Source organism: Dermacentor variabilis, chromosome 1 (genome assembly GCF_050947875.1).
Source record: "Dermacentor variabilis isolate Ectoservices chromosome 1, ASM5094787v1, whole genome shotgun sequence".
Lineage (NCBI taxonomy): Eukaryota > Metazoa > Arthropoda > Arachnida > Ixodida > Ixodidae > Dermacentor > Dermacentor variabilis.
The window spans coordinates 278,881,319-278,907,117 of NC_134568.1; the positions used below are offsets into that span (position 1 = coordinate 278,881,319).

At 50.2% G+C, this 25,799-nt stretch overlaps 1 protein-coding gene across 2 annotated transcripts in view; it reads right to left on the minus strand.

The window, feature by feature from the left end:
• LOC142565493 (LIM domain-binding protein 2-like) overlaps window positions 1-25,313 on the minus strand; it is a 398,298-nt gene extending 372,985 nt beyond the window's left edge. Inside the window, exon 1 of one of the 2 annotated variants that reach the window (XM_075676267.1) lies at window positions 25,084-25,313. The gene's annotated coding sequence lies outside the window, so the exon portion shown is untranslated. The remainder of the gene's footprint in view (window positions 1-25,083) is intronic. The other variant, XM_075676266.1, reaches the window with a different exon arrangement.
• Between the last annotated feature and the right edge of the window lie 486 nt (window positions 25,314-25,799).

Consider the following 25,799-nt stretch of genomic DNA (forward strand, 5'->3'; position numbering starts at 1 on the left):
TAAAAAAGTGCGCACGAGGAATTCATACCGTTCAACGTCGTGTTAGCTAACCGGGCACCAAATGTACAAATATCTTGGCACGTGAGAGAAAGTTCGCTGCCGGCTGGCCAAAGGCGATAACCACGGCCAGGGTGCGCCAGCCAATCACACCGCTGGTACAAAAGCCACTGATCCCGTCGCATGGACTCTGACAACGTGCCCGCTGGCCTTTACACTTTTGCGACAGACTGTACGTGCGGAGGTGCGTGAAGTCGGTACTGGAGCAACAAACTAAAACGAAGCACGGTATTAGACTTAGCACAGAGAAACCTAAATCGACTGATAGCACAACAACAACAACAACAACAACAAAAATGCCATCGTTCTCAGCATGACAGTTGACTTTGGCACTGGCGCCATCACCTGACATATATATGTGAGCTCCGCGTTGTCCATGTTTCTCCGTCGATGATTCGCCGTCAAACGACGACGCGACACGGTGGACACCGCGACAGCGCGTATCTTTTCCACGATCCGCCAACGAGCACGATTCATGGACCGCGCAGAGCTAAAGCTCGCCGGCACGAGGCCGCCGAATAGAAGACGCGCGCGACCGAGAGCAGCAGCAGCAAGGGCGGCCGCGCGTGCTCCTTTCTCAGCGAGCCGAGCAGGGCACGGGAAACCGCCCCGGCAGTCGATCCATCACGGCGAGAGATTCGCAAAAGGCGAGTTCGCAACGCAAGAAGGCTTATTGCGCGACGCCAGATTTCGCGGGCCCACGCGCGCGAGGCGATAAATCCAGCCCTGCCAGGAACACGGCCGCGCCAAAGTGGCCGCCCGTATATATGCCGCGCAGCACTGCGCGCGCTTCTGCTCCCGCGGGGAAAAGAATGATGGCCGCCGGAACGGCCTGCGGCGGCCCCTATCACTGCCAGCCAGCGGAGGCTGGCCGTGTCACTCCGCAGTCAGCACGTCGGCCGGACGACGCGGTCCGAGAAGATATCGACCGCCGCACGCGGGTATAGCCGCTCACCTCAAAGGACTGTGTCCAAGTCGCAGTGACATGCACGTCCCATAGGAAGTACCGAGGATTTCGCGAAGAACATCTTTCGCAAATGTTTCGCAACTCACCAAGCGGTTCGCACAGGATGCCCACAGTAGTTTCCGGAACACTAAGCAACGACGTCGAAATTTTCTTCGCGCCCTCGGCAAGCCTGCAACGTCGTACTGCGTGCGGTAGCGAACTTGCGCTTGCGTGTTGGCTCGACGCGGGCAAGAGGCAAAAGGAACAGCGCCCTGGAAGCTACCAGGCGCCTCACAATTACGCTTGCGTGATTAGGAGCGCCGCCAGTGGCGTCGCGCCTCGATGGCGCACGAGATGAGACCGACGGGGAAACACCGTCGGCGTAGGTCAGTGCCAAGTGAAGTTTTAGATAACGTTAGCTGGCACGTTTACTGTTCTTACTGCTCAGGCCAGTGCACACACCCAGCGACTCAGCAACAACGCTATAGTGTGCATATAGTATGCCGGCGCGCAGCGCTCATGCCAGCAGCGGAAAGCAGAACGCTGGCCTGGCTCCACCACCGGGCCGATTAAGCGGAGCGTCCACTTCGATTTCTTTTTTTATTTATTTTTTTTTTTTTTGCAGCCAAATGCACTCCGCCGTCTCTGGAGACCCCCTAATCCTCCGCGCGCGAGCGGCGCATGCGCCGTCTATAGCGGTACAGCACGACAAGGCCGACGCCGACGGCGCACACGCGCCTCGAGCGTTCGCATATTTGCTGTCACAATAAAGAAAAATCCAGCTTTATCGCGGTTTCAGCTCTCTGAGGCTCCGAAAGTTTTCTGTGGGCAGCTGTACGTATAAGTACGGCTTTTGATTAGACGGCGACAATGGGTTGACCGAGCCTGTTACAGCGAACGGGATGATAGCCAAGACGTCCATTAATCACGAAATAACGATGCGCACCACCAAAGCCCCAATAGCCGGCCTGGCCAATAAGCTAAAATATTCAGCTATCGCACAGTACCAATCGTGTCGTCATGTATATCGCTTTTAGGGAGTCTTCACAGTGGGCAGCAAGTTGACCAGCACTGTCCGCAACCGCACGAGAAACGCAATGCCGGCGGGCCAGTAACACTGACCGACAAACAAATGCATGGAAGCGTGCACTCGACGATTTATTGGCCAACAAGTAGATCCCACTGAAAAACATGCGGCAATGGCGAGGCAATTCGCTCGGCAGCAGTCGCCACCAAAGCCCTTGACATTCGCAAAGCTTGTATACCGCGCAAGAGGCTTCCTTCGTCTCATCTCTGACCACCATTGTTACTGTCTTGCCAATTATGAGTAAATCGCATACTTTGAACGTTTCCGAATGCTTGTTGAGCGCGCGCACCTGTGATTAAATACGTGACAGAAAAATCGTTCCTGACGGCAGAAGACAATGTGCAAGACAGCACGGTGCAGGCAACTTCGCAGGGGCGAGACGCGGGATGCGCTCGTGGCAGCAACGCGCTGCACGATAAATGCACGGAAAACCGCGGCGTGTCTTGTAGCTCCTTCATGAATGCAGAAGCTTTTATATAAAACAAAAAAATTCAGAGCCATTATACTTTGTGAACGTGGATGACCAGCGGAGCTGTATATATGGCGATAAATAGGTTGATAATAAATACGTTGATTGAAAATAAAAGACGAGTACCACAATGAATTTCGTTTGATTTGAATTTCGTTTGAATGCACGTTTGATTTTTAACCTTCTTTTGTTTCCTTTTTTGGATTTATTATTTTGTCACCAAGCTGATCATCGCTTTATGATCGCTATGATATACGGCCAGTGGCTCTGTGGCGACACTGGAAAAGTTCTTGGCCAATGTGAGGTCTATACATGACCGATGACGCGTCGCGGGCACACTGACGTTTGAGTAACATTGAATGCCGAACCTTTCAAGAGAAACGCGACAAATCACTTTGCGTCTGGCCGAGACACGTCTGTGTTGAAATCACCCCCCAATTACAATAGGAGTGGAGTCGGTAGGGTTGACACAATCGAAGGTGCATGCGCTTGGCGTTTGCGGCACGACCCTCGTCAGTATTACTTCCCGCTTCTGTTCATGACGGTGTTCTTTGCTCACTTTATCCTGCGCCGACACCGAAGCCGAATGCCGGCGAGTGTCCTGTATCATACTATAGCACAAAAAAAAAAAAAAGCTGTTCTAGTGCACGTGCTGAGTTCTGGCATATTACCCACAAAGTTAACATAATACTACTGGCGTATATCGTCATGGCATGCAAAGAAAATAAACCAAGCAGATCCAACGCAATGTTGGAATCTAAATTTGAGTTAGCAAAGTAGCAGCAGTGGCGGATGACGTGCGCCCGGCCTCGTCGCTACATGGCTGTTAGCTCTTCCGCGGGTCACGAGGGCGAAAGCGATGTATACGATGCTCGCACGAGGGAAGAATGTTGCTGAGGTGTGCGGGGGCCACAGAGAAGTACGACACAAGTCTTAAAAGCTTAAGGCTTACAAAGAAGAGAGCTAGGTGCCACTGGTTGGCCCCTAAGTACAACTGCTTTTAAAGCAATCAATTACCCTATAGTGCTCTCGATGCCTGATCCACGCAATCCTAACACAACGCTGAAAGCCATATTCGAGACCACTGCAATCTTTCACACGTGGGCGTATAAGCAGAAAACGTGCACTTGTATAACTCTTTCTGGACATATAAGAATGCAGGTGTTTCAGTGAATTCGGGACTTCAGTCCCTGACGCTTCACAAAAACCTCTTGCATACATTCATCCGCGAAATGCTAGAACGCGAATTACGAAAAATTTTTCGTTGCGTCTTATGAACGCACGCCTAGTATAACAATTTACCCAATCAAGATCGCCGACACTTCAAGACAGCCGAGTTCACATGAAATGTTTTCTCGATGTTATGTAACTCCAGTGCGAACTTTGCCCCTCCTTCCACTCATAACCCAAACACGGGCGCGCACACACAGATATTTTTTTTTTCTTAAAGGGCCCCTGAAACGGTTCGGATAAATTTTGTAGACGCGTAGGGTACAGCTAAAGTTAATCATTCGCGCCACAATTTGTGTGAAGCGTCTCATATTAAGAGGGCTAAGGATAGTCATGCATTTTCTCCTCAACTCGTTCGCCGAGTGATCGGGGCTAAGCTACGCCTTCACTGGCTCTGCGTCATGATGGCACGTCGTGTCGTCGACTTTCGGTTCTCTAGGAGCGAGCGCAAGAAGCCTCTCCAAACTCTCCGCCAGCTGCTTGGCAGTCGACCCCAAGCGAGAGCTATCGAAGCAGCGTGCGTTGCGAGCATTATGTCGCAGCGCCGAACGTGTCTGGTATTCCGGTAACCAAAGGCGGGCTGGGCGTTTCGACGGATACGAACGTGTCTGGTATTCCGGTAACCAAAGGCGGGCTGGGCGTTTCGACGGATACGAACGTGTCTGGTATTCCGGTAACCAAAGGCGGGCTGGGCGTTTCGACGGATGGCTGGAGGCATAAACTCAAGCTGATGAAGGAACTTTAGCATAGACGTACGTGGAGCTGCCTGATCGGTCTCCACGGTCCAGCCACCCGTTGGCGCAGAGCTTAACCAGCCAAAAAAAGAGCTAATATTGCTCTAGCCAAGTGTAAAACATTTTAAACATTTACAAAAACAACGTGTTAATGATTACACTCCTGAGAAAAATTTACACCAGCAGCAAAGAAGAATACATTTCGTTGTTGCTACTGTGTGTAGTTGAGTTCTGTGCCACTAGGTGGTTGCACTGTGCAGACCATTCACATTTGCGCTTCTGTTCATCCCGTAAAACGACACGGTCAAACGGCCAGGCCCTGTCCCCTTGCGCTTGCGTTTACCCTGATACCGAACTCGCGAAACGCTATTGCGTTGGTAATCTTCCGGAGTAAAGTGACGGCCGCAAACGCGCAAATCCTGGCGCCGATCGGATAGCGGCAGTCCGATGCGCTGCAGCCAGTTCGCTCGTCTGCTGCCTTGCAGAGGGACACGATGTCGCAGCTTGACATTTTGCCAGTCGCTACGTTTGCAGTCCAGAACGCAACAAAGTCGAATCATGCATAGTGCTCGCGAAAAGATAGACCGACTGACCGCGGAGCTCTCGTCAAAATGGAGCACGTTGTAACACAAGCAGTCGACGCTTGCTGTGTGCCGGAAGTGCTTAAGTGTAGTGAGAAATTGTTCTTGTGCATTCTCTTTCTATTACTCTCTTTTTATAGAAACAAATTAACTAACATTCCAACTATTACGAACATCATTTGTTCACCATAGAGGTGGAAAAATTACCGATGACGCACCCTGGGCAGCCAATCGGATAGCTCTCCCTACTGACGTCAATTGGGTGACTGACGTCATATGGGTAGGGGCGACTGAAAATTCCGCCGAGCAGTGTGCTGCGATCGGCAGCGATGTACATTTTTAAAACATTATAATAAATTACACGCTTTACGCGGAGCACTTAGATGCGTCAATTAATGATCAGAAGGACCTATTCTAACAACTCAGTACGTTTGTACAAAATTATCAAAATCGTTTCAGGGTCCCTTTAATTGAAAAAAAAATTACAATACAACTTTTCTTTGAATCAAATGATTTCATTATTACGACGGTTTTTTTTTTTTATATGCGATGTGATACGCACGAGAAAAAGTGGCGGGGGGAAGAAAAGAAATCAAATGCAGTCGGCAGATGCCGGGCACACGCCGAGTGGCACATCAAATCGCGCACTCATATGAACGATTACCGCGTATTCTACATAATCAGACACGCATGAATGGTGCTTCGCCGGGACACAGGCGAGTCGTTCACAAGTTACTCCCGCAGGGCTCCGTCAACAGCAAGAACACGCCACTCTTTACACCATCGCGGGTACACGACCAAAGTGATTAAAAAGAGACACCGTATATTCGGCGAAGACAGAAACTTCCCTAATCGTCATTACTTCCTCAAATTCAGTCAAGCAAGGTAGATGATATGTGTATGCATCATTCCGGGACAGCGTAAGCGCCGAGACAGGTCGCATAATAGAAGCCTAGCCATAACACTCGGGAACGACGATGTATACAGCGGCAAAAAAAAAAAAAAAAGTGCGACATTTCTCAGAAAACAACGCGGAGTGTTCGACGCAACAGAGGAAAGAAGAGTGCAGTGAGAGAGAATGAAAGAAAGAAAAAAAAAGGAAAGGTATGTTGAATATAATTAGTGTCCCCTTGGCACTAATTACGCCGGACATGGGATCACAGTAGTGGGCCGCGTTTACGTGAATGCTGTATAGAGTATAGCGCATAACATCCTCTCTTTCGCGCTTCGCATTCACGTAAACGGGGATGATGCGCTAGGAAAACCATCTCCTTTAGGTAACAGCTGAAAGTAGCTTGAGTGGGTAAAGTCGCCTTTAGTGAATTCCTGTAAACGGCTAGCGCACCGCATATAGACTGGGCGGGAACGAGAGTGTGAGGCCTGCCGTTTTAGTGGCTTGCGAGGCGCTGTTGCTAAAATCAGGCGAGAGTTTGACATCCCGACTTCGATTACAGCCAGACTCATTTTCCTGCGCATATACATTCACGGAAGCACCTCGAGTTCCAAGACGCTTAGGTGCGAAAGCCTAAGGAATAAGCGTAATGCGACGTGCAACAACGGAATTTCGTGTTAATGTTAAAAGTCACCACGCGCGAGTTGCGATGCTATTTCGTGGGTGGCTAAATTAGCGCTCAATACTGCTACTCAATCATTAGGATGCAACAAAGTTGTTGATAATGACGCAGCAACTGAAAAGTAATCTATGATATGAAAGTTTATGTAACTTTTTTTTACCCCCTTAAGAAGACGCACAGCGCGGCAGAAAAGAAATATTGGCTGCTCTCGACTGCACCGAAACGCCGGAGCAATATGGCTCCTGACACCGTCAAATGTGCCATGTTCAAGCAAGCCAATGTCCAAAGGCTGTAACAGCTGCGCCAAAGTGAAAGAAATGATGCAGGCTAACGAAAATAAGCGCTGGTATTTTCAGGCGCTCGTTCGGAGCCAGACAGGAAAGCTCGCCAGATAGCCACTCTCTTGCAGACAAAGCATCGCCGCAAATAGATGTTTTCTTCTACTTCTTCTTCTTGCCGCTCATGAGACAGGGCGCTGCAGGATGGTTTTCATCAGTCTTCAGGGCCCAACGTCGAAAACTATGGTCCTTGTGTATAGACGTCCTCATGAAGGGTGTGGATGCGACAAGGGTAAAAGAAAGACGGATGCTTACTATTAATTATATTGGGCAGCAAACGGAGTGAGAAGAGCGGAAGTGCTAGCACTTCCTTGATTATACGGTATAGTGGCGCTTTTCCCTGGTGACGAATCGTGCGGAGCGGTTTTGAATTGCTGCCTGCGTTGCGGCTTTACGTTGCGCGCAGCTCACTCCTAGACGGCCAAGTCTTTCCAGAATACAAACATTTAATCCCACGCATGTCACGCCAGTGTTGAACTAATAAAAAAGAAAATAGCGGGTATAGACACGGCAAAGGAAGGAGTGGGAGAGGGCGCAGTCGAAGAGGCAGAGGTGTCGCGCTTCCAAGTGAGGCGCCGTCGTTGCTGACACGGCCTACTGTAAAACTCGCGAAACTTGGCGACGATCCGAGTCGTCGCGTCTGCGCGACATCAGCAGCCAGATAAAGAAGAAAACGCCCCGCGGGTGGCGGCGGGGGTCCGCGCATCGGATTCGCAAGGGGCACGGAGCCCGCCCCGAGGAAACCGGGCGGCGGAAACTGTCTCCGCTGGCAGCGAAGAAGGGCCTGCTCGTGCTGCGCGGGACGGCGATAGCGGCGCGATTCGGGAGGAGAGCGGCGGCCAGAGACCGCAGGATCCGCGCGAAGGGAGGGCGCACTCCACCCGCGCTTCCCCCGCGCTGCGGCCGGCACAGCGGCGCTGGATAACGAGAGCGCCGGCGGCGGGCCCGGCATGCGCGCCCGCCAGTTCGAGACGCGGAGCTTAGTTTCCAAGCCTCCAGCATCGATCGCCTGTTCACGGCCTGCGCTTCAAAAAAAAGGCCAGAGCACAAAACGAAAGAGCGACGCGGCTCCGGAATCATTCTTGCGCCAACGCGCGCCGGCACCACACTTTTTTTTTCTTTCTTTCGTTCTTATTGCGCCCCCCCCCCTCTGCTTTTTTTGTTCTCCTCCTCCTTCTCCTTGTGCAAGTGCAACGTGAAGAGCGGGGCCTTCCTGCGGCAAAACGCGCACGGCTGCACTGAAAAGCCTCTCTCTGACCCGGGGGGCCCCCGGCGAGAACCCGCCATGGTGAGCAAAAAGTTGGCCCCTCGAATCCTGTCGCCCTGTTCGATTTCCGGCACTCGAGACGAAGGACTTTGCGGCTGGGACCACTCCGAGGATATCGCGTCTCGCCAGAAACAGCTCGTTACGCTAGGCCTGCTGGCAGTTTGCAAAGTATCGTGGAGCAATAAAACCACCAGCAAAAGGCGATGCAAGGTCCGGCGACCATCGGTGCGAGCAGACGTGAAATAGCATAGAGGTAAAAAATAATAATAAAGTACCAACAACACGCGGCTGGAGGAGCAGGCGAGCTATACCACCTGACTGCTGAACAGGACAAAAAACCAAGCCTTCCTGTTCGCAGAAGTGGAAGCGCCCAAGATGGGCAGTCGCACAAACCACGAGCGCATCCAGAGAACCTTGTTTTGGTGGGCTACACTTTAATAAAGACCAATTTCTTTTCTTTGAAGCGAGGGAATTAGGCAAACTGGAAGCATCAATAAAATTTCGTAAAAGAAAAACAATTGAAGATGTCACACAAGACAGTCATAATTAAGACTTCGTGCAGATGTTGCAGTTGAACGTATGCGCGCGTTTCTGGCTGCATTTGCTTATGACGAGCGCCGCAAGAATGACATGCGTGTGCAGTCCTCCAAGTTTGCACGCAAGACGCCAGTCAGAGTTCCTGGACTAGAATGCAGCGTATCCATGCAGCTGTTCGCAGTAACCAAGCATTAGCATTCACCAACACGGCAAGATCAAATTTTAGCGCTGTACCAAGAAGAAAAAGTCGGATGAATGCTTGCATGCGAACCAACTTCACAGTGACACAGCTGTCCGCCGAATGACTGCCAGGCTCAAGGAGCCATTCGGAAACGTAAGCGCATGAAAAACACTGAAAGAAATTAAAAGGGACCACAGCCTGCTTCATAATGTATTCTTGAGGAAGTTCCGGAAGTGGAGCCGCATTACGTACATGAAACGTAATATTCAGGTGTCCCGATGCGACACACCCTGCGACTGTCGGATACTTTTTTTTTTAGAAGTATTCCTGTTCTGCGTGGCGTGAAGCACACCACCCCGCGACGGATGACTCATCGCCTGCACCCCCCCCCCCTTACGGCGAAACCCTTCACCGAATTTCAAACAACATTTCCACGTCGCAGAACTCACGCTGCTGTAGTTATGCCGTCTAATGTAATATCAACAGTGAAAATCCAGGTCAGAGTGTCGAAATGAGACGCGATTCCATCATTGAGGAGACTTGTCGACAACGGGCATGAGTGCCTACGTGTGGTGCACAGCAAGCTACACAGTCCGCCTGAGAACGCGCATTTCCTGCCACTAAAAGCTCCTTGTGCGGTTTCAATCCCTTGTCCCTCTGACACGAGTGCTCTGGTATCGCAGTTGGCCTTTCTTGAGGCCGTTCTTGGTACTAGATCTGTCGATAGAAGCTATAAACGGGTGGCAGTTTTCATTTAGGATCTTCCCCGCGGACTGTGAGGTAACGCATGCAGAAAGGCGTCAGAAGATATACCTAGATAACGCAGATTACATTAAATGCATACAGAGCCCTCGTTAGACCCGCTTTAGAGTATGCTGACACTATTTGGACCCCACACCAGAAGTCTTTAACCGAAAAACTAGAACGCATACAGAATTCAGCATTGAGATACATATATTCGCAATATTCGCGTCAGACGAGCATTACGAGCCTGCGCGTCAAGGCTAACGTTCAACCACTAGCTCAACGTAGAATGATTTCCAGACTAAAATTTCTATACTTAACTTTATCACGGCTCCTATCGAACACCACCAGCAACACACATGCAAGCGCCATTCAGACTTTCTGCCCGAACGAATCACAATAAATCAATACGGCACCATCCCAGCCATAATAACACTCACAAGTACTCTTTATTCCCACACGCCATTTCCCATTGGAACATGCTACCCTCTGGTGCTGTAAACTGTTAATCTGTAAATGCATTTATTGACAGTATTCAGAATCTGGAATTCGAGTGGTAATAAAGTGACTCATGTTATCTGTATTTTATATGAAGCCTCTTGTCGCTGCATACTTATCGTAAACGTTGCTTTTCCTGCTTGTGCGAATCGCTCATTTAAGCAGTGCGTATGTATTTATTGAATATGTTCATTCTGTATACATGCTGATGTTCTTTGTTTGCATACAGTAGTTTCACTTTATTTCTTTCTCTTTCTTTCTTTTTGTACTTTATTCCATGTTGTAACCACTCCTGCATGGTTTCGAGGAGGGCTTGCAGTATTGTAAAATACGTAAATAAATAATAATACATAAATACATCGAAAGAACACTCAATCGGGCCTGCTTCCCGTCCACGAAAGGTACACGAGACAACACACAGCGCTGTGTGTTGTCTGAGAGTCTGCGTCTGAGCGCGCGCTACAATTTGAAGATAACCTACCAACAAGTCCACAGTGCTATATACTCTCACCGCCCTCTGCTTCAACTGTTGAGAATCTCACCGTTAAAAAACCGGAGTATAGGTCAGACCGGAATATAGCTCCAACCCCCAAACATTAATTCTAAAAAAATATTTAAAAACCAGTAGAAACCGGTAAAAAATGACCGGTATAAAGATGGCGTTTGAATTTTTGCCGCGGTTTTTTTTAGAGAAAAGCTTGACCTATAATCCGGTTTTCACGGTACATCGCTTCTGTAGCGCCATCAGGATGCCTTCTTTTGTATCACGGTGTCATGCAAGGCTGCATTCATGCTGACCGCATGGCGAAGCCGTACGTACACACACACACACACACACACACACACACACACACACACACACACACACACACACACACACACACACACACACAAACACACAAACACACACACACACACACACACACACACACACACACACACACAGCAGCTGCACGAAGTACTTTCAAAAACCGCCTCTGAGGAAAGACGCGCCGACTGCTATCTACTGTCGCGCGGGGCGTCCGCAGTGGTCCGTCCGGTGTGATGCAAGCCTACAGAACGGTACCCTTTACAAAATTTGATAAATTTTGCGCGCTTATCCAACAGTGTATACAGCTGGAGTAGCATGCCAGGACGTCAGCACTTGAAACCCACCGCTGGTCAGCGCATGCGAGCCTGGTGCGCTATCGTGCTGAGCACGCCCTCAGACACACAGGCAGTTGACGCGGCACGCGTGCGACCTGTCGCCTGAAGACAACGCATCGCGCATTGAGTGCTATGCTAGAACCTCGGCCGCTCGATGCGAGTTTTCATCGAGCGGCCGCGCTATAGAAGGCTCTGGCACGTTCCTTCAGGAGCTGCGGCGGCCGCGGCAGCTACCGCTCCCAAGGCTATAGTCTTGCAGACGTGCACAAATACCCGGGAAAGTTGATGGGAGGAAGGCCGCTGTGGTAGAGCAAATGGTATAAAGCACCGCACGCGAAATGGGGAAGACGTGGGTTCAGCTCCAAACTGCGGAAAGTTTCCTTATTTCTGCATATCAATTAAGACAACTGCTAATTTCCACTATATGCCTTCTTTGGTTTCATTATCTGTTTGCTTAAGATAGGTACGTCTAACTAAAGAAGAAAAAGAATAGAGCCCCTCGGTTCCTCTTATTCGTCTCGATCTATTGCGAATGTGTTCAAGAATCTAACTTCGTGCGCGCTCATGTGAACTTGCACCTCTTGTTTTCTGTTTTCTTTGGGAATATATTGTCAATGATTTACGCGTAGCGTCTGTAGTGATGCGATTTGTTCTGCGCTGTACATGTGAAAGTAACTTCGCTGTTTCGATTTTTCGTGCAAGTGCACAAATGTCCTGGTAATATACGCGCTGCGACTGGACGATCGCGCGTTGCTGATATATCGCGCTCCGACTATACATACCGTAAAGTCGGCTGTCGTTGATTTACGTATTGTTTACTGCTTTGACATTAGTACCTTTCCGCTTTTTTATTTTCTTGATATTTCTTAGTCGCTGATGTGGGTTACTTTATTATGTTCGGGAAAGCCGGCGAATCACTGGCCTACATTCCCGGTCTAAATAAAGAAAACAGTCAAAACTGTTAGCTTATGTCGTCACTGAGCCGTTTTAAGCATGAAATGCTAATTACAGACGGTCCCAGTGAAGTTATCTTAGGATTTTGCCTAAAAAAAAAATATTGTCGCTTCTGCTCAGGGAAACGTTACTGGAGTATGTAGAATGGAGTATGCATCACTTTTCATCAGCAATAATACCGGCGAACTCGAACACAGCGCCCTTTATTTAACACACGTGCGCGATGGTTTCCCGGTTCCTGGAAATCCACTCACCATATGCGGGCGCTTTCCGGTACCGTAGCAGCCTGTAATATAGTACCGCAGGAGTTGCGCGTGTTCGCGTAGGCTAAGCTACGGGCCCGCAAAGGTTTCTAGCATCGTTCGAGACTATTCACCCCACTGCGTTCGTCTGTGCTTATTCGTCACTGTTTAGAACAAATTTAGCCAATTTATCTTATGAGAACGCATTAGCTTATTTTTTTCGCAAACAGCTAAATGAGCGTTAGCATTCATGACTCGGTGCCGCGACTTCGCGATATGTGACACATAAAGACTTTATACTACCGAAATCTCCTGGCTGATCGCGAAAACGCTCCTCCTCTACGTGCATGTACGTCCCGCTTCCCTCATTTAGCTGCTAATGGCAGTCCTGCTATAGTGCATTAATTACTGGAAAAAATCATATATGCTAGCGTCTGCAACATGTGTTATTGGCAGACTGCCAAGGACAAAACCGTGATATGCACAGTGTGTTAGACGAACGCTGTACCGAGTTCATGGGGGCAGGCGTAGAGTGCGTACTGCATTAACCCTCACCCGGTCGTCTGCAATTAAGCGAAAGTCCGCCGAACTAAAAAGCCTCATGGAGCTTACGAGGCTGAAGCAGACCAAGTAGAAGGCGAAGGGGCAAAAGGGACGATATGTGCCCCCGACGTCAGCACTTAATTAAGCAGCAGCGAGAAATACATGCAGTGCCGAAGAGGACAGTCAAGGAAGTCGCCAATTAAGGAACGAGGGCCACTAAAGCGCAGTGCGATCAAGCCGCTGAATAAATGGTTTCAGCATGTGCGTCGTCGTTAAGCTAGAGCGACCTGAATCTCTATACTGAGTGTCGCCGTTTTCACAGGTCTATTCTCGACGTTGAGATAGGTATTAAATATATTTTGTTCATTTCCTGTCTCTTCCTGCAACCACTAAAATTCTTAACCCCCCCAACCTCGCTCGCGCGGTGCAGTAAATCTCGCGCGTTGTTAGACTTGTAGCAGAAAGAACCGGACATCTACACTCCGCGATGTCTCTCGACGTCTGTGAACGATTCTCGCGTGGTTCCCTATCACTAACGTTACCCATAATTTCTGGCTGTCCAAAGTTCGGCAGAGCTCCTTGCACGCACCACTGTGGTCGAGTAGTTGGTACATGCGTCATGATTTACGGAACTCCGGCATACACGGCTGACAGACAAAGAGAACAAGCTCATTACAGCGCTATCCTGAGCATGTTATTGCCCCCCCCCCTTTTTTTTTATCCTCAGTGTTCCTGTGCTGCTTAAGAATCAGGCTGCAGCGGCGACCACTTTGTGCAGCAGGCGGTCGTCCGCGACGCGAAGCCGCGCTCTTGCAGAGCAACGCGGCGGCGCCCTTCGCTTGATCGCCACCCACGCTGCATACATGAGCGGATTATCCGCCGGGACGCCGCGCCTGGAAAAAAGCAGCAATCGTTGCGCCAGCCGACACAGAAGGGACAGCGGCAACGCTGTTGGTGTACGCGAAATCACCGCGTCCATTAGGGCGCTTCCTGAAAAGGAAAGGACACGGCAGAGAGGAGCATCTCCGGAAGGCGCGCTACCAGCTAAAGAAATCGCCTAGCGTCCAAAGCAGGCGATTGCAGCGCCGCTTGGTCTGCCATCACCTTACGGAGGCCGCTTGATTTTGTGCGCAGCTCTGCCAAGGGAAGGTCTCGTCTTGCATCGTCATCAGCGAGGGCCAACTCAGGAAATGAGCCTAGCGATCCAAACGAGTCGACGTAGTTTGAACCAAGCGCTGTAGTTCTCCATTCTTCCGCGCATTGGAGTGAGTATCGAGGGGGCGTCACGGAGCAAGCTCAACGAACGAAACACCAGTCTCACTCGTTGCAAGTCGCATAATTAAATTCTCACGCGCTGCACGCACGGATTACCATGCTTCCAGAAGCGCGCAATATTGCTTCAATGGACGGAGGATCCTCTCCTGTTGAACGTTTTCGTTAATTGTCGTCAAATCACGTAATAAGCGCAATTGTAACAACGTTGTTGCGCAAGAAACGTCCGGACCTGCAACTGCGCAGTACCGTAAATAGCGTTCCTTTACGACAAAGGGTCAAAGTAAGTGAGGTGCCGTGCAGGAATGAGATGATTGTGGTATTGTTAATGATCAACTTGCTCCATGTAATGTACATCAGCACGCCTCTACTTTCCCCCACGTGCTAACATTTCTTGCAGGAAAATCGTGGAGTGCATCTGTACGACCGATGATTCAATTTTATACTGTACTTTTCCTCGGGTTCATGCGCTACAGCTTACCTGTGGTAGGCAGGACCCGAAGAACAAACGCACCTGTGCTCCAGTCGATTCAAGCTCAAGCGGTGAGAATATGCCTTGGCCTACCGAGATGTGCACCTTCAGCAGCGACTGTTGTCATCGCGCGTGAATACCCAATCACAACATATATTCGCGTCGATGCTTTAAGAATGCACATCAAGCATTTCGCCCGGATTCCATCACACCACCTCACCTCCCTTCCTGCTTCTAGGCCACACTCTGTGTTGAGCGATATTATTGCTTCGCATCTTCCCTCGAACTTCACGCCTGCAGCAAGACCACCATTACCGTTGTGGTGCCTATATCCCCTCGAAGCCCTCCTAACCATTTCAGGAATCCAGAAGAAAACACAGTCGTCATTTTTAGCCCTGCCACAAGCCACACTATACTGCTTCTGCATGAGAGACACAGCGGACGCCTTCACATCTACAAGGATGCATGGTTCAGTTTCTTCAAGAAGCTCAGCAGGAGCAGTGGTTATTCCCCCGAAGTCCGTCACCATAAAATTAAAGACATTGCATTTTACATCATCGACGGCTGCAGAACTAGCCGGCCTACGTGCTGCTCTAGAATTCGTAATTCAAGAACCGTCACAGACATGGTCAATCTTCTCCGACTTCAAGGTTGCTTTCCAGTGCATTATGTCGCGATTTCGTCATGAACCGAACGAACAATTAGTCGCTGACATATGGCTTTTTCATCACCACACAATAGAGAAAAAACACAACGTAGTTTTCAGTGGATACCAGGCCATTGCGGTATCTACGGAAACGACCATGCAGATGAGGCCACCCGACCTGCTCATGATGGCCTCCACTGTGTAGCTATGCCGTTATCCAGAACAGACGAAGCTACAGGTCTTCATTCAATCGCACGTGAGCATACACTTGCACATTGAAACTAGACGTAATTTACCAACCTTCGTCTCTCTAACTACGATCGGCATCTGCGGCTACGTCTTCCGTAAGGACTACCTAGAGCTAAGACACTTCTCTGCCGTTTGTGGCTTGGCGTGGCCTTCACGAATGTGTACTCATTTCGGATCGGAATGGCCAACAGCCCTACATGAGAACTGTAGCTGCGAGGAAACAATCGCCCACCTTCTCTGTGAGTGCCCCGTTCCAGTACGCCCAGGAAACAACTTTCAAGAGCGTTAGTCTTGACAAACGCCATTTGTACGAAGAAAGGTCCTGGGATACTGGTCGAGACCGTTCTCAGCACAGAAAGCTTTGAAAGCGTTGTTGCGCTTCTTGTGGCGGACTGGTCTTAGAGACAGACTTTAAGCAGTGCCGCATTCTCCTTTCCTCCCCCCCCCTTTGTTTTTGCTAGTCTTTCCTTTTCTTTTGTAATATCTCTTTTCTATTATCTTTTATCCCCCTTACCCCCTTTCCCCAGCACAGGGTAGCCAACTGGTCTGAGAGCTGGCTAACTTCCCTGTCTTTCTGTCTATTCCTACTCCCTTCTCTTGCTCTACTTTCCACATAATAAACTAATACAGTAATGTAATAAGATGTTCATTATTTAGATTTTTAGTTAGTGTAGTCTCATAACTTAATTCAACTTGTTTTGCAAAAATAATGAAGCGTATTATTATTATTGTAGTGAAAAAGAGGACGAAGAAAACGCTCTTGTGTCTGCCGTGCGCGCTATCAGCGTTCGTGTACTGCCGGTGCAACTAGACTGCGCCTAGTGCCTTATAATAAATCCTCATATTACATTTGGTGGAAGGTTCTGCATTCCCCGAATTCACCCAGGAACTTCGCAGCCGAACTTTGACAACTGCTCCAGCCGCTACCATGAACGAGGCTCCCAACAATCCGCTTGGAGCATCCACCGCTCCTATCACGTGCAGCGCCGTCCAGCGGCAGCGGGACCCTCCTGTTTTTAGCAGGTGAGACTGACGCGGAAGATTGGCTCTCTACCTACGAGCGCGTCAGTGATCACAACAAGTGGGATGACCCGACGAAGCTACGTACCCTCATCTTCTATCTTGCTGACGTTGCGAACCTCTGGTTGCACAATCATGAACGAGAACTACAAACCTGGCCCGCTTTCAAAACAGCATTCGCGGAAGTCTTCAGTCGCCTGGCCTTTCGAAAACTCTGTGCTGAACAGCGCCTACGCCAGCGCGCTCAACAGCCCGGCGAGACTTACACCAGCTACATAGAGGTTGTCGCGGATATTCGAGCCCGTGTCGTTTCCACCATGAGTGAAGAGGACAACGTGAAGCACATCCTCAAGGGCATCGAGGACGACGCATCGCAAATGCTTCTGCCGCGAAACCCTACTTCTGTCGCTGCTGTCGTCACTCTTTGCCAGAGCTTCGATGAGCTGCGTCGACAAAGGGTCCTTGCGCGCAGCGCTGTTGCACCTGGCGACTCTCTTTCGGGCCTCGCGCTTCACTCCAACTCCACGGCAGCATCATCGCTCTCTGTTGAGATTAAGGATTTTATTCGTGCGGAGGTGGCGCGCCAACTGTATATGCTGCCTCTAAGCGATCGCCCTCCCCAGCCTGACACATCTCTGGCTGCTCCCGTTAGGCGGGTCATCCGCGAGGAACTTGCCGAGTCGCTACCTTTAGTTCAACCCTGCCCTCCTGTGATTGCACCTCCGACCTATGCCGAAGTCGCCGCGCGACCTGCGCCGCTAACGTTCACGTTTCCTGCGCCAATGCGACTTCAAGCTCCGCCTCCTCCCGCGTCGCCTCCAATTCCGTCTCGAAGCCCAGTTCAGACCCCTTGGCGCACACGCGACAGCCGGCCCATATGCTGCGCTTGCGGTTTCGCCGGCCATGTCGCGCGCTTCTGCAATCGTCGCATGCCACCTGCTAACGCTGCTGTCGCGACGCCTGGATATAGCTATTCCCACGATGCTAGCGAGCATGCGATGCTTCCCAACCCAGAGTTCTCGCCGACTCCTCGACGCCCTGTCGACACCCATCGTTCGCCATCACCGCGCCGTCGCTCGCTTTCCCCCTTACGTCGCCGCCGTCACCTAGAGAGGGAAACTAGTTGCTGCAGTTCCGCAGGCACGAACTGCAAGCTTCGCGACTTCTACAAGGCCTGCATAGTCACCACGCAAATTATTGGACGTTTTGATCGAAGGAAGCGCCGCAACTGCGTTTATTGATACTGGAGCTGCAGTTTAGCTTATCGACGAAAAGCTTTGTCGTAACCTCCACAAGGTCACAACGCCGTTGTCTGGTATGCTTCTACGCACCGCGACTGCGCAGCATATAGCTCCGATTGCTCAATGTACTGCAAGGGTGGTCATCGACGACATTGTCTATGTTGTTGAATTTTTCGTGTTGCCTTCATGTTCACATGTCATCATTCTCGGCTGGGAGTTCTTGTTTCACCATCGTGCAATCATAGACTGTGCCCGGGCCGAAAGGGCGCTTTTCCCGCTTGCCGATGCCCCGCTGCCTGACCCTTCTGAAGATAAAGCCTCCAAGCTCACCGTTGTGTCCGATACGGACATACCACCCGAAATGTCGGTGCTTGTGCCCGTCTCTTGCTCTACCGCGCCAAACGTTACAGTACTTCGCCTATTTTTCTACGTCGCAAGGCCCTACCTCTCCTGTTTACTGTCCTCACCACTGTATCTGGATTATCTTCTATGCTTGTGTGTAACCCGTCTAACTACCCTGTGACCTTACTGGGCGGCGAATCACTAGTTCGTGTTCAGCCCCTTGACCCGCTTCACATTCTCGTTACTTCCGACGACACGGCTTGTTATCAGCTCAACGCCCTCACTTCTCCCGTGCTGTGCACGTCATCATCATTATTGTCGTCGTCGTCAGACGTTCTTAAATCTTTCGTAGACGCCGATCTGCCGCCTCCGTATCGCCAGCAAGTCCTCGCACTTCTTCAGAATTTTCGCTCGTCGATTGATTGTGGACAACCATCTCTGCGGCGTACGCCAACAGTCACTCACAGCGTCTACACTGGTTCCCATCCTCCTTTACGTCAGCGACCATACCGCGTGTCGGCAGCCGAGCGACAGATCATTAACGAGCAAGTCGAGGATATGCTGCACCGTGGCGTCATTCGCTCTTCCCACAGTCCTTTGACGTCTCCTGTAGTATTAGTACGCAAGAAGGACGGGTCAATACGCTTCTGTGTGGATACTGTCGACTGAATAAGATCACTCGTAAAGATGTCTATCCGCTGCCTCGGATAGATGACGCCCTCGACTCCTTACAAGGCGCGGAGTACTTCTCATCTTTGTATCTTCGCTCTGGCTGTTGGCAAGTGCCGATGGCAGAAGATGACTGTGGGAAGACAGCTTTCGTCACGCCCGATGGCTAGTACGAATTTACCGTAATGCCATTCGGGCTCTGCAACGCGCCCGCTACTTTCGAGCGTATGATGGACACCATCCTTCGTAACTACAAGTGGATAACATGTCTGTGCTACCTTGATGATATCGTGGTGTTTTCGCCAGATTTCCCGACGTACCTCGTTCGCTTGCGTGAAATATTGACTTGTCTCACCCCCGCTGGCCTCCAACTCAACATCAAAAAGTGCCGTTTTGCTACCCGCAAGCTAACAATATTGGGACACGTTGTATCGAAAGACGGTGTGCTTCCTGACCCAGATGAGGTTCGCGCGGTCGCAGAGTTTCCGATGCCCACTACTCCTAAGGCGCTCCGCAGCTTTGATCGAGACGCCGGTACACAGGCAAATACGTATAGTTCCGTCGTGCCCTAGGAATTTCAGAACATCGCTGTCGCACAAGCTACGTCGGTATACCGCTGTTAAATAGACAAGAATGTGAACAACTTGGCATTTCGCGGGCGAGAGATCTTCCTCGCTCTACAACGTCAGGCGCACCAGTGTAGAGTCACCCGGCGGTAGAATCTACCCGGTGGCCTGTGAAAACGCAACCCACGTCTCAGCTTCACGTCTCGAGCGAAAGTACGTATATACGTAATGTCTCCCCCAGTCACGTCACGACCCCAAGCAGCAACGAAGAGTAGATTGACAGCAAAGCGTTGGCGCGTTGCAACCATTATATACTGCACGAGTTTACATGCCGGAACGCTATCGGCTCGTCGACGTGAATCGGTCGGACGGATGACGTTTATAACGACGGGCAGCGCATTTTCGCGTCGGCTTCTAGCACAGTCAGAAAACATGGCACAAAACGCGCGAGTCGAAACTCACGCACCAGTCAGCTTGCAAAACCGAGCGCGCTTCATCTTAAGTGCATCAGTCGCCAATGCGAGGCACGCCACGACCATGGGCTACCGTCATTTTAGGTCTAGCATTGCAGCAAATGCTCCGTGACTGCTCTCGGCTGAAGCTTGAACGCTAGCCACAGGTAGCATTCTTTCCGTAGAAAGCAATTTGTTTTCATCACTATACGGCTCCTTGATTTTGTTAAGATCACTTCTTGTGGTGCGGCAGCCATGGCACAATCACATGCCGCGCGGCTGTGTTCTCATCGAATGGCGTCGCGCCGACGATCGCTGCACAGGGACGTCGCATGCCGCGACGGCAGGGAGTCCATGCACGGTGCGATTATGTGGGAAAAAATTTTCAAAAAAACGCACCATGCGGGGCAGGCTTCATAGCTGTCGCGTCACTTTGGTCCATATCGGCTGTTTCTTTTCGTTCACATATGCTTCACTCGTTCTTCGTGCTTATTACCCTATACCAACTCTCCAAGTCGACTATATCCTTAACTTTGGAGCATTGAATAAAAGAAAGGGCCATAAAGATAAATGGGGCAGAATTCGGAGGTCGAATCCACAAAGGCTTTCGCTCGTAAGACCGGCGCGTCGTTAGCCGACCACCTTCATTAATACGTCCTCTGTCCACGAGTAGCCAGCGCCTGTTTTCACCAACTGCGTATGTATACAAACTTCTTTGTGAATACCTGTCCACGAGCCTGCAATAGCTATCGTCGCAATACGCCCGCTACATTTCACTGCTTTTGTCTTGCGTCTGCATGGAAGTTTTTATAGTAAATTACCTCCGAATAGTATCTACGGACGCACTTATACACGTTGCGCTATAAGTATCTGACGGTTTCAAAATGTAATGGCGCCGTTATCTGATATGCTTCGCTGTCCTGTTATGCCTCTTTATTTGTTTCTTCGTTTGCAGTGCCCTTTCTTTTAAGATAGCTTATTTGACTTGAGGTGGCGGGATTCTGAAACATCGCACTGCGGCCCGTGGAACAGTTTACAGAAATTACAGCCTGTAAAATTCTATAGATGGCAGCCCATGAACAGAAGGATCTCTATATACAGAGATCACAACGGCACGAGAAACATGATTCCGACAGCGTGTATTTAAAAGCGCAAGTGAACTTGTATATATGCGCTGGCATTTTCTCAAGCGGGCCGTTTCGTTTCATGCGAAGCCCTCCGAAACAACGCAGTATATCATTGCGATCATAGAAAACCAGGTCGAATACTGGCTGGTGCTACCGTGGCTATATACCAAACAGCAGGCAAGAGCATGCACTCTCGTAAGGATATTATTGTTAGCGGTAGCGAAGCGTAGGCGGAAATTTCACGCTGTCATTGAAGAAAAAGAATACCTACGGGGGGGGGGGGGGGGGGGGCACACGGCCAGCTTTACCGCTTTTCATGTCCTGTTCCATTACCATCACCAGTGTTTCGTCATAAGGGGATATGATAGGATATACGAGGGCGAATCAGAAAGTCTTTGCTCCTATTTTTTATTAGCCAAACTAAGGTACATACAGGTAATTACAAATATACGTACCATTGTACGTACCTTACACTATTTTCCCATATAGTCCTCACACCGGTTCACCCTCCCCCCCCCCCATTTGTCCCATCGCAGCACTAAATTTGAGATGTCCCTGTCGCCAGTCGGCGACGCACGCGGCCTCCCCGAACGCTCGTCGTCATACAAGTCTTCACGGCCTTTTGCGAACTCACACCACCACCTCACACTTATCAAAGTGAGCAATCTTTTCCCATACGTGGGCTGCATTTCCCTGTAGGTTTCGATGGGCGTTCGTCCCTTGCCCCATAGAAAACGAATCACATTACGTCGCTCGTACGCCGTGAACGTGTGAAGCACAACTGCCATCTTCAACAACTGACAGCAACGCCGTGCCGCAGAGCTACAAGCAGATAAGGCCGGGTCGGTCCAAGAAAAGTCCACCGCTTGGAATGGTTATGTTGACTTGGCATTCACAGCCGTAAGTTGGCTAAAAAATAACAGGGGCAAATACTTTCTCATTCACCCTCGTAGAACATGGATTGTTGCATAGACACCTGCTGAGCCGGTAGAATGTAGCGATTCCTAATGATCAATTATATGCCGCTCTTATCGTTTCATTCATGGCCTGCTTTCATCCCGTTGATAACACAGGCAGAGCGCCGCTCTTATTCCAGGTTCGGCGCCCTTGTGCATTAAAGGAAGACTTCAACTCTCGCGAAACGAAACACCTATAGGGCTTCGCTCATAAGAGAGATTTACATTTGGATTAAAGAACCTTATAAACTTGAGCTCATAGCAATTGCCTTGGTGGAAATCGGGCTGTTCTCAAATACATTCCCACTTTGGAGGCAACGTTGGCATTTCTGCATCCTCCTTGCCACTGTTAGCTGTCTGTAGGTCGAATAACACGAGTGAGCGTTGTGTAGTTTTTCCGGAGATCAACATTTAACTAACGGCGCTCTGAATTCTGACCTGTGCCCCCCATTCAACCGCATTTACATGTCCACCCTGGGTTCGAGTATGCGCCACCGTTGCAAATACGACCACTGCATCGCCACGCAAGCGATGCAAACCGTATATATAGTCTGTTGTCAAGAGCTCGTGTTAGGGTTCGTTATTGCAAGAGTGCGACCTCTGCGATTCCATTATTGTGTGCGGTTGAGATATAAGCTAAGCTCCTCTGCAAACTGCACGAAGGAGACGACGAAACCGGCAATATTAAGTTTTAGAATGCCGCTACCGCTGCACCGTTACAGCTGCAGCTACGGCTTCGCACGTACAGTCAACCAGAAAAGTTTATGGACCACAGGATCTCAGAAAACGTTCAATTTCCGAGCAGCCTGTGACAGTAGTCAGCAAAACCGAACATCACAATGTTGTTCACATATACCGGTAGAGGCTGTAAATGCGAACACTACGCTACATTGTGTGGCTGCGTAGATATTCAGCTTTATTTCAGATTTCGTTTTCCGTAAAATTTTGTGGTCGAGTGAACGTAAACTGAGCGTGCGCATCTGGCATTACCAAACTATACATATAGTATGCACAAAGCTGCTGACCGCGGAGACGGTAGCAGTAACGGTAGTTCTGTAGCGGTATGATAAAACTCGCTAACGGTGTGTCACCAGGCTATTTCTCAAGACAGAGCGCTGCGAGAAAGGTTTTCTTATTCTTGTCGACGTGCCAACAGCTCATAAAATGAATGAGTACGAACGCACTTATAACGCTGAATTCCGAAGAATTAGAGAGACGCAGAACATTTTACACGCCAAGAAACACATTCAAGATGTGTGGGTTCTGAGTGTACATAAAGGCACTAGGCCGTATGTCCGTGGAGCCGAATCGAGCCGCCGCGAGCTAACCTGGCAAAGCACATCAAGTTTTAATCATAATGAAACATGATAGCGCAAGTTCTACAAATGACAGTGCGCAATAAAAATATCGTGGTGGTAACGAAATTTGTACCGTACTTTTGCACACAACTACTGCTTTCTCGAAACTTTCGACGAGAAATGGGCTGCGCTATTCGATAGTCATCAGTAGTTCTAGATTACTCATAACGAACGGCATGAGAAAGGTGGCTCCTTATTTGTACCTAAACATCTCCAATTTTATCATCTCAATAAATAAAAAAGGACTAACATGCCACAGAACTTTATTGCTTTCACCAGCGGGTGTACCATCGACTTCACAAGCACCCCTCTTTACTCCGCCACAGCAGAAGGTTCTCACGGACAAAGTCCCCATGACTCTGCCATAGTCTTATTAAAATTCACTTGAAATGTTAGTGTTGAGTACGAAGACTTTTCTAGCGCTATCATATAGGTGTTCGCAAGCGGGACATTTCCCATAGTCATAGTTTATGTTGCCATCGTTCGGATGAAACAAGCGCTACCGCAAGATGATGTAACAGTGATGGTCCTAAAATGTTTCCACGCTAACATTGCGACTACCTAGTACGTAAGTTTGACTACTTTTCGGCTCCATTTGGCGATTTGTAGGGCTTTTATCGGCCAGAATTTTGCGACTACACAATAGGTAAACTTTCCGGTGGATTGACTACTTTTCGACACCACTTGGCGATTTGCAAGGCTTTCATCGACCAGAGAATACTCGACCATTTGCAGGGTCAAAGAATGTCACACCTTGTGAGATGAGTCTAACACCTGCAGAATGCGAATAACGAACCTCGGCTGGCTTTCAGAAAACATGCTGACATCGTGACGTAACCACACAAAATGGTCACCCGACTGACGCAGCGGCATCTGCTATCACCGGCTGTATGATAATATACTACCGAAACTACCGGATCAGAACACTCGGCGAAAGGATAGATACAGTATCATTCAGCCAAACCTGGGCTAATTATGAGTAAACCGTACCAACTAGCCCAAAAATCAGCCTTCTGGGCCGCATCGCAAATTAAAACAAACACGCCACGAAAAGTTTCTCAAGTTGAGGTAGGAGCCTGAAAAAGTTTTCGTGGACGCTCAAAAGACGCCTCACGAAAGCATGACAGCGTCAGAGTTCGAAAGACGAGCGCTCTAGCGCCCTTGTAGCGCTTCCGTAGCCTAGGAGCCGGCCTATTCAGACAGGTGGTAACTTTCGCGGTGTGTGTACGAGGCGCGTCGGATGCCTCCTCTCCCCCTCAAGAAAGCGCGCCTATACAAAAGTGCCGGCCTTCCAAACAACGCGCACCACCTGGCACTCACAGGCTCCCGCAAAAAAGAAGACAAAACAAGTTGACAAGTTCACCATCTCCCTCCCCCCTCCTTCCCGCCGTCACGCACACGCGTTTCTGCTATCGCTGCGCGGCTTGGCTTCTCGGCCGACCGACGCCACCAAATCGCGGTGGCTGCGTACGAGCGGCGGCTGCTGCTATCGGCGGCGCGCGTTCGCTCTTTGTGCAGCCGGTCGCCAAACACTCGGGAGCGATTACACAACACGAAGCCCAGCGTGCACACACACAACACTCACCTGCAGTCAAACTGACGACTGGAGCGGGCAGACTGACGCGGGAAGCTCGCCGTCGAGCAGACTGCCGGCGATCGCGCGCACTGTCAGCACGGCGGCGTGCGTCCGCGAGGCGTCGGGCGAATGCAAAGCAGCAGCAGCAGCGCGTCGCGAAGTGTGAGTCAGCCCTCGCGCAGGGGCCGAGACGGGCGCAGCGGCGAAGCCCAGCGGTAGCCCAAACTGCCGCCGCTACTGGTGTTTGAATAGGAGCCCCATTGTGAGTCGCAGGGCATGCTGGGAGCAGTGGTGGCGGCACCTGACGAGCCCCCCAGTTTCTAAAGCTGCCCAGTTTATGCGCTCGCGGCGCGGCGGCTGCTGCCGCCTCTTGGCATGCTGGTTTCCCGGCCGGCCGCCGTCGCTGCTGCTGCTGGGATGGGCTGCTGCTGCGGCCCGCTGGCGTTATGCGTTGATCCGGCGGTGGTCGGGCGATGGACAGACATATCGATTTTTCCCTTTCAACTCGCGTCTGCTTGATCACGTCGACTCAAGCCGCAGATTTCGGGCGCGTGCGCCTCAGTCGAATATTCTCGCTCTGCCGCCGGCGTCGCACATTGCTCTAGGAATGCCCAGTATTTTTCAATATACCGCCGATCACAACCATTCGTTGCTTTCAGCCTTTGAGCGAACTATTGCACGCAAATGGAGTACAGAAAATGCGGTTTCTGCTCTAGAAAAAGCAC